The 10,117-nt window shown below is 30.0% G+C and overlaps 1 non-coding gene across 1 annotated transcript; it reads right to left on the reverse strand.

The window, feature by feature from the left end:
* Positions 1–4,861: 4,861 nt before the first annotated feature.
* LOC142544001 (small nucleolar RNA R71) lies at positions 4,862–4,970 on the reverse strand. The gene has a single exon (XR_012819970.1). It is a non-coding gene; the product is annotated as a small nucleolar RNA R71 (small nucleolar RNA).
* Between the last annotated feature and the right edge of the window lie 5,147 nt (positions 4,971–10,117).

Genomic DNA, 10,117 nt, shown 5'->3' on the forward strand with positions numbered 1-10,117 from the left:
AACATCAAAATCAAGATTGCAAACATGAAATGTTCCAACACATTTTATGATTATATATGGCATGGTTTACTTGACTCCATAAAATAGGGCTTTTAGCAGCATTTGATGCTCAAACGAGGAACGGAGATCGATGACAGTTGAGGAAAAATGTTTTGTTAAATAATTATCTTTAATTATTTAATATATGATGTATTTATTATAAATTTTTGAAATATGGGATTTTATGGTATTTATACACGTCGAACCATATTTTAAACCGGTGGATGATTTTTAGCAAAATGAAGGACTTTTTGAGGGCTCGAGTAATATTTTTGAAAACGTATTTAAACGAAATGTTTTATGTACTTGTTAATGGGATTATTGAGCCTATCTTAATATGATGTTGGGTCAAACTCCTTTCTCTTTAAAACTTTGAACCTAGGACCATTATCCTATTATTTGATATATCATATTTTCATTCCAAAACCCTAGCTCCATCTCCCTTCTCTTCGGCCACACCACCTTCTCATCCATCAACTAGGGTTCGGTCGGTTTTTCAAGGAAAAACACAGCCAAGATCTTCCCCATACCTCCAGGAAAAACGCAATAAAGCACACCCTATACCTTTGTTTTCTCATCATTCACACCATCATATGTATTGTTGAATGTCTATGCACGATCCATGGTAGATTTCATGTCTCTTTCATGTTTTCATTTTTATGATATGAGAAAACTTGATTTTTCATTATATATGGCTCACATTTTTGTTATGGTTGAACTGGCTGCCAGTTCTTGAAGGTTGGGGAACATTTTACAAGAAGTTTAGAGTATGTTTAGGTGAAGATTTCGGACCTGGAATAAGTCATGGTCTGAGGCCAATCGATTCCCTTGTTTGTGGCTCGGTTTTGGAGAGTTCAAGTGGTTCATATGTATTCGAGTGCATGGGGCTGAAGGCCAAGGCTAAGGTAGTCCAGGAAGAGTCAGTTGTGATCTAGGAAGGGTTGGTTCGAGCCTGGTCCGGGTTGGTTGGACGTGGTATAATGTTCTGCATTGATGTGTGTTTTGGGTTTTTTCTCGCAGGGGGTGGCGTCGTGGTGCTACCCATTTGGCATCGCAGCGCTCGAGCTCCATCGCTTGTAGTGCCGCAGCGCTGGTTCATGGTGCCTAGGCGCTTAACAAGCGCCGCATCGCTTCGTACCCAACGCCTAGGCGCTAGTCCAGTACATGAGGGTTAATGATTTTAGTGAGCATGTCTCGTTTTGGGTGTTTATATGTCGATGTGACTAAGGTTATTGATGGTTAAAATGGGTCATACAGAGCTTGGTTAGGAGTCTTTGAACTATGGTTAAGTTTCAAGTTGACTCGGGTTAAAACTAAGACTTCAGTCTAAGTTTTTAAAATGATTTATAGAAGTTAAAGTGTGAGCTCGAGTTTACGTCAAAGAAACGATTAAGAATATGTTTTTAAGTCATTTGACAAGTTTGGATGGAAAATGGTCTTTTTGTGCCCTGAGTTAGGTTAGCAGTCCTGGCAGTGCCCTGACAACTGATAATGCATATTTAAAATGTATATGTTTATTATGAACATGAGTTTTTATGTTAATGCTGAAAAACACGTTGCATGCTTGGTTTTGAAGAAATGTATGTATATGCATGAATTTTACAAGTGATGAATACGAGGACATGTTTTTGAAGGATTTGAGTTGATTGTGACTAATACGAACACGAACACGTAAGGCCAAGGCTCAGTGGATGGGTAAACCTGTCATTGATGTCCCAGCTGTCGTGTACCACAGTTATACGTAGATAGATCCATCAACCTAGAGCTTATACGAATGTCACAACTAATGATCTGAATTCAATTAAGGAAATGAATATATAATGTCTGAAAATTTGAAGGTCCACGTAAACCTCATGCATGCAAGTTATTAAATTTCTTTGGTATTTTATTAAATTTTTTAAAGCATTAAATGCATGTTTATTTCAGGAATTTGTGTTTTAATTCAGGATTTATTTAAAGTTTCATGAATTAGGATTTTAAGTTACATTTCGCGCTCGAACGAGGAACTGGAGACCGGAGATATTATGGAAAAATATTTTTAGTGAATAATTATTTTTAATTATTTAATATGAGGTGTTTTTAAGTATGATTTTTGAAAATGAGCATTGGTTGGGTATTTTTACTCGCTGGGTCATATTTTTAGCCGATACGCAAATTTTATCGTTTCGGGGGATTTTTTTAAGGCTCGGGCAATATTTTTTAAAACGTATCAAAACGAAATATTTTTCGGGAGTGTTATTGGGCTTGATGAGTTTATTTTTAAGCTTAATGTGCTCAAAAACATTTTTATCCTTTAATTTTCATACAAGGGACCCATTAGTGTTTAATTAATCATTTTAAAAGCCCCATTAAGCCACCCTAAACCTATTCCTCCACTTAGCTGCCGCAACCCCACCTTTCAGCATCTCTCTCACATGTTCTTCAGCAACAAACTCCAGAAAGTCCCAGCCATTTATTGTTCTTCAAGAAAACTTCTCCCCGCCTCTCTGTTTCAGGTCCCACGCTCGAATCTTCAAGCTTTCGATCATACAAATGCTAAGGACACGTGATGAAACTTAAAATTAATAATTTATTATATGTTAAAACCTATATTTTAAAATTTAAGTTTCACTAAAATCATAAAATTATGTTATTTTAGTATTGTTTGTTTATATTTAAGTGTCTTACTAAATATGTTTTATTTTCAGGTTTTCTACGTGTTGGTAAAATAATGATAACTCAAGCTACAAAATTCAAATGGAGGTGATTCAAATATGTTTGGAATCCTTGAGAAATTATCTACAACTTTGCAGAAGACATGATTGCCTAAAAAGTTCATGAAGATGATCAAATTGTGCAAATATCAAAAGGATGACAGATTTACTTTTACTATGACCAGCTTATAATAAAAAAATCATAAATAATTCAATATTTAACCAAATGAGGTGAACCAAGTGGCCAAATTCATCTACAGACAATTCCCTACATGTTTTTTATTTTGAGCCAAGTCAAATTCGGTGCTTAAAGTCGTGGAACATAGCATTGAAAGAAGGGCCATGTAATTGAAGTTTGAGGAGACAAAAACTACTATTACAACTACATGGCATTATTAAAATTTTTGACCCTTTCTCTCATTTGGCCTATAAATAGAGGCATTGTGCTAGCTTGAGAATCATTCTATCTCATTGTAAAATATAGTGTGAGTGTGTATCAAAGTTCTAAGTTCCAATATTTTTTTCTTTCATTTTCTTAACTATGAGTGATGATTTTAGTGTTGATCAAAAGTAAACTCATGGCAAGCTAATCTATTATGTCAAGGTGAAGAGGATGAATTCTTGGTGAAGTAAGATTGTTTATATTTTGTATATTCTTTCTTTATTTCATTTGATTTAGCTAATTTCTTTTTATTGTAGGTATAAAATGAATTATTTTTTTTATCAATTTACATCAAATGCTTGATACCATTGAAGTGGTTATCTTGATTTGTTGTTTAATTTTGATACAATAAATATTTCATCAATTATTATTATTGTTATATTATATATATATGTATATATATATATTTATATAATTATATCATATATTTTATTTAGACGTTAGCGTGGCTTTGCCGGTTGTTCTAAATGCAATATTATGATTTAATACTAACATCTAACAATCTAACATTTACTTTATCGCTACTAACTTTTATTTTTCGCATCTAACTTTTACTTTACCGCAACTAACTTTTACTTTATCGCAACTAACTTTTATTTTTTGCATTTAACTTTTACTTTCCCGCAACTAACTTTTAATTTATCGCAACTAACTTATTAAATCCTATATTTCATTTAGGCAATAGCGTGGCTTTGCCGGTTGTTCTAAATGAAATATAATGATTTAATTTAACATTTACTTTATGCAATTATATATTTATATAGTTATATATATAATCATAGGTACCATATATAAAATATCGGTTAATTCGGTATTTTCTATAGTGGGAACTATATTATATTATATGTGTGTTTAATTATTTAATTTTTCTTGGAACCATTATTTATGGTGGTTTCCTTTGTTTTACTTTTATTTAAACAATATTACATAAACCAAGAATAAATCCTTGAGCCTTGACAAAATTTATAATTTGTAAACTTCATTCTTGAATTTGGTAATTTATAAATTAAAAAATTTAAACTAAAAATAACCTCTCTGTGGATCGATCTCGTACTCAAGAAATATATTACTTGCAGACAACCTACACTTGGGTGAATTATAATTTAAGTAGTAGCAAGTTTTTGGCGCCGTTGCCGGGGAGGTATAAATTAAGTTTATATTTGTTATTTATGTTTTATTTATAAGTATTGTGTTGTTTTTACTTGTATGAGTATTTGGAGTCGAAAAAAAAGTGGTAGACTTATTCGAGTATCTGAAAATAATTTAAACATGGATGATAATTCAAATAATCAAGATAATAATAATAATAATAATAATCAAGAACGTGATCAATTAAGAACACTTAGGAACCATATGAATCCTATTAGAACTAGTGCCCTATCTTGTTTAGTTTTTCCTCCTGATGCATCTACTTTCAACTTTAAACCTCAAATTATTCAACTTTTACCAAATTTTCATGGCTTAGATTCTGAAAATCCATATTTACATCTAAGAGAATTTGAGGAAGTTTGTAACACTTATAATAATCAAAATTGTAGCATGGATATAGTGCGATTAAAGCTTTTCCCTTTTTCTTTAAAAGATAAAGCTAAAACATGGCTACAAAATTTAAGATCAAGTTCAATAAGATCATGGGAAGAAATGCAACAACAATTTCTCAAAAAGTTTTTCCCTTCCCATAGAAAAAACTCTTTCAAAAGACAAATTACAACTTTTTCTCAAAAACAAGGAGAAACATTTTATCAATGTTGGGATAGATATAAAGAATTACTTAATATATGCCCACATCATGGTTTTGAAACATGGAGAATAGTTTCTCACTTTTATGAAGATCTTATACCTAAAGATAGGCAAATGATAGAATTCATGTGTAATGGAACTTTTGAAGATAAAAACACAAATGAAGCTATGGAGTATTTGGATTCATTAGCAGAAAATGCTCAAAATTGGGATAATATAGGCACAATAGAACCACCAACAACTAAAATCAATAATTCAACAAATGGGGGTGGTATCTATAATCTTAAAGACGATACAGATATTCAAGCTAAACTTGCATCTTTAGCAAGAAAAATTGAGTCATTAGAAATGAAAAAGAGTGGTCAATTAAAAAGTATTCAAGAAATTGTTTGTCATATATGTGATACACATGATCATTCTACAAAAGATTGTCCAACATTACCTTCATTTAAAGAATGTATCCATGAGCAAGCAAATTATGTTAACAATTATAAAAAATCAATATTAGATTCTTTTTCACAATCATATAATCTTGGATGGAAAAATCATCCTAATTTTAGTTGGAGGAATGATAATAATGCACAACCCTCACAACAATATTTTCAAAATAACCAAAATCATCAAGGTTATATTCCTTATGTTACACCTCCAAGAAAAAACTTTGAAGATGTAATTCATGCATTTATCTAAAAGCAAGAGTCTATCAATATTCAAAACAGTCAATCTATGAGTGATTTGAAAGAAACTCTTGCCAAATTTGCATCTGCACTTAATATTCATTAAAAGGAAAATTTCCATCTCAACCTCAACCTAATCCTAAAAATCAAAATCAAGAATTAAAAAATGAAAAAATTGATCAAATAAAATATGTTATTACCCTTAGAAGTGGTAAAATAGTTAATGATCCATATAGTAATGAAAACAAGGATCATTTAAAATCAAAGAGTAAGGATGATAATCCTGATACTTTTGAAAATGATGATACCTTAAATTCTAAGAATAATATGGTGAATGATAAATCATCTGAAATAGTAAATGAGTCAAATAAACCTCCACCATTTCCTCATGCATTAACAAATCATAAAAAACAAAAAAGTGATTCTGATATCTATGAAGTTTTTAAACAAGTAAAGATAAATATTCCATTATTAGATGCTATTAAACAAGTACCTTCCTATGCAAAATTTTTAAAAGACTTATGTACTGTGGAGAGAAAATTGCATGTGAAAAAGAAAGCATTTTTGACTGAACAAGTAAGTTCTATTCTACAAAATAATTCAAGTTTAAAATATAAAGATCCTGGTTGTCCAACAATTTCATGTATTATTGGAGAAAATAAAATTAAAAAAGCTTTGTTAGATTTGGGAGCAAGTGTGAATTTACTTCCTTATTCAGTTTATGAAAAACTTAATTTAGGTGAATTAAAACCCACTTCTGTTACTCTCTTACTGGCGAATAGGTCAATCAAAATACCTAGAGGTATTGTAGAAGATGTGTTGGTTCAAGTTGATAAATTCATATATCCTGTAGATTTTATTGTCTTGGATACACAACCAATAGAAGTACATAATGAAATTCCAGTAATATTGAGACGACCATTTCTAGCAACTTCAAATGATTTAATTAATTGTCGAAATGGAATAATGAAATTGTCTTTTGGAAATATGACTCTAGAATTTAATGTGTTCAATTTATGTAAACAACCAAGTATAAATGAAAATGAATATGATAATGAAATAGAAACAATTGTGGAAAAAAATATACAAGAAGAAAATCAAAAATCTGAAGTTTTTTCAATTGAAAGTTTTGAGTCTGAAAATAATTTTAAAGAAGATGATAATACAAAACTTGAAATTAAAAGTTTTACCATTAAAATTGAAATATGTATTTCTTGGTGAAAATAAAACATGTCCTGTTGTAATTTCTTCCACTCTTTTACCAAATCAAGAAGAAGATTTAATTATCTTACTTAAAAAATATAAAAATGCAATTGGATGGACTTTGAAAGATATAAATGATATAAATCCTTTAATTTGCACACATAGAATTCACTTGGAAGAAAATGCTAAAACATATCAACAACCACAAAGAAGGTTAAATCCACATATGAAGTATTAAAATTATTAGATGCTGAAATTATTTATCCAATCTCAGATAGTAAATGGGTAAGTCCAACACAAGTAGTACCTAAAAAGTCAGGCATCACTGTTATAAAAAATGAAAAGGGAGAGTTATTAAAAGCTAGGATTCCATCTAGTTGGCGTATGTGTATTGATTATAGAAAATTAAATGATGCAACTAGAAAAGATCATTTTCCACTACCATTTTTAGATCAAATTCTAGAAAAAGTAGCAGGAAATTCTTATTACTGTTTTCTTGATGGGTATTCAGGGTATTATCAAATACCTATATCATTAGAAGATCAAGAAAAAACTACTTTCACTTGTCCTTTTGGAACTTTTGCATTTAAAAGAATGTCATTTGATTTATGTAATGCTCCGGCTACTTTTCAAAGATGCATGTTAAGTATTTTCAGTGATATGATTGAAGAATTTGTAGAAGTTCTTATGGATGATATAACTGTTTTTGGAAACTCATTTGAAAATTCTCTTAAAAACCTAGAATAAGTATTAAAAAGATGTGAAGAAAAAAATCTTGTTTTAAATTGGGAAAAATGTCATTATATGGTTAAATCTGGGATTGTTTTAGGACATGTGATATCTGAAAAAGGAATTGAAGTTGATAAAGCCAAAGTTGATGTTATTGCTAATTTAACATCACCAAAAACGGTTAAAGAAGTTCGATCATTCTTGGGTAATGCAGTATTTTATAGAAGATTTATAAAAAATTTCAGTGTAATATCTAAACCAATTTCAAATCTTTTAACAAAAGATACACAATTTGAATGGACTCAGAAATGTGAAAATGCTTTTAAAAAAATAATTAATCTTTTAATTACATCACCTATTTTACAACCTCTAGATTGGTCTTTGCCATTTGAATTAATGTGTGATGCAAGTGATTATGCTATAGGAGCTGTGTTAGGACAAAGAAAATAAAGAAAACCTTATGCAATCTATTATGCCAGTAGAACCTTAAATAGTGCTCAAATAAATTATTCAACTACCGAAAAAGAATTACTTTCAGTAGTATTTGCATTAGATAAATTTCGATCTTATTTAATTGGTTCTACTACTATTGTTTACACTGATCATTCTTCCCTAAAATATTTATCAAATTAACAAAATTCTAAACCAAGATTAATACGGTAGATTTTATTGTTACAAGAATTAGATATTATAATTAAAGATAAAAAAGGAAAAGAAAATGTCGTAGCCGATCATTTATCTAGAATAATGACTGAATCATCTCATAATGAAATACTAATAAATGAAAATTTTCCAGATGATCAGTTGTTTTGTGCTACTATTATGCCATGGTTTGTTAACATTGTAAATTTTCTTGTGAAAAATAAAATGCCTTTTCATTGGAATTCACAGGATAAGAATAAATTCTTGATAGGAGTTAAAAAATTTTATTGAGATGATTCTTACTTGTTCAAGTATTGTCCTGACCAAATTTTTCGACGATGCATACCCGACAATGAAGTAAGTAATGTTATTAAATTTTGTCATTCTGAAGCATGTGGAGGTCATTTTTCATCCAATAAAACTGCTACAAAAATCTTACAATGTGGATTTTATTGGCCGTCTTTATTCAAAGATACGCATTTATTTTGCAAATCTTGTGAAAACTGTCAGAAGATGGGATCAATTTCAAAACGAAACATGATGCCTTTAAATCCAATCATAATTATTGAAATATTTGATAGTTGGCGGATAGATTTTATGGGCCCATTTCCATTATCTTTTGGATTTACCTATATTTTAGTCGCTGTTGATTATGTTTCAAAATGGATAGAAGCAATTGCATGTAAAACTAATGATCATAAAGTTGTTATAAAATTTTTAAAAGAAAATATTTTTAGCCGATTTGGAATATCTAGAGCAATAATTAGTGATGGGGGAAGTCATTTTATAAATAAATCATTTTCTTCTTTGTTAAGAAAATATGGTATTACACATAAAGTATCTACCCCATATCATCCTCAAAGTAATTGTCAAGTTGAACTTGCAAATAGAGAAATAAAACAAATTTTAGAAAAAACAGTTAATCCAACTCGAAACGATTGGTCTTTAAGATTAACTGATGCATTATGGGCATATAGAACTGCATTTAAAACATCATTAGGGATGTCACCATATAGGTTAGTTTTTGGTAAGCATTGTCATTTACCGGTTGAAATTGAACATAAAGCTTATTGGGCAATTAAAGCATTTAATATTAATTTAGATGATGCATCTAAATTAAGAAAATTGCAATTAAATGAACTTGAAGAATTAAGAAATGATGCATATGAAAATTCAAAAATTTATAAAGATAAAACTAAAGCCTTTCATGATAAAAATGTTATGAGAAAGTCATTTGAAATTGGACAAAAAGTTTTACTTTATAATTCTCGTTTGCATTTATTTCCAGGAAAATTAAGATCGATATGGTCAGGACCATTTATAGTTAAATTTGTTTAACCTCATAGTGCTGTTGATATTGAAAATCCTAAAAAAAATGATGTGTTTAAAGTTAATGGGCAAAGACTTAAGCCTTTTATAGAAAATGAAATTCTTAATGATGAGTTTATGCCTTTATATGATCCATAATAGTTGTTTGATATTTTCATATTCTGTTTTTGAAGATTCTAGTTCATTTCCTGGTTAAGTGGCGGATAACGGTGCTCCGTGACTGTCTAAGTCGGTTTCTTCCGTTTTCCCAAAATAATTGAAATATATATAATAATAATAATAATAAGGATGCGTGTATTGTGAATCTTCATAAATATTTTGCTTGTTTACCAGATAATGCGCTGAAAAAAATATATAAAGCTAGATGTGAGCGACTAAGGTTGATGATGTCTTATGGCATACCGAATGATGTCCTTTTGATAATTGAAGCAAAAGTCCGATTGGTTGGGGAAGGAAGTGAAATAATAATAAGACATATGCCAGGATTTGGTAAAAGCAAATATGCCAAAAAGCGAAGAGCTAAACGTATAGGTGGATGTCATAGATGTGCAAGGTGGACTTGTAAGGGGAAATGCAAAAATGTTGGAATGACATCAATGAATAGAGAAGATAAAATTTTATTC

This window comes from Primulina tabacum, chromosome 4, assembly GCF_025594145.1.
Source record: "Primulina tabacum isolate GXHZ01 chromosome 4, ASM2559414v2, whole genome shotgun sequence".
Classification (NCBI taxonomy): domain Eukaryota; kingdom Viridiplantae; phylum Streptophyta; class Magnoliopsida; order Lamiales; family Gesneriaceae; genus Primulina; species Primulina tabacum.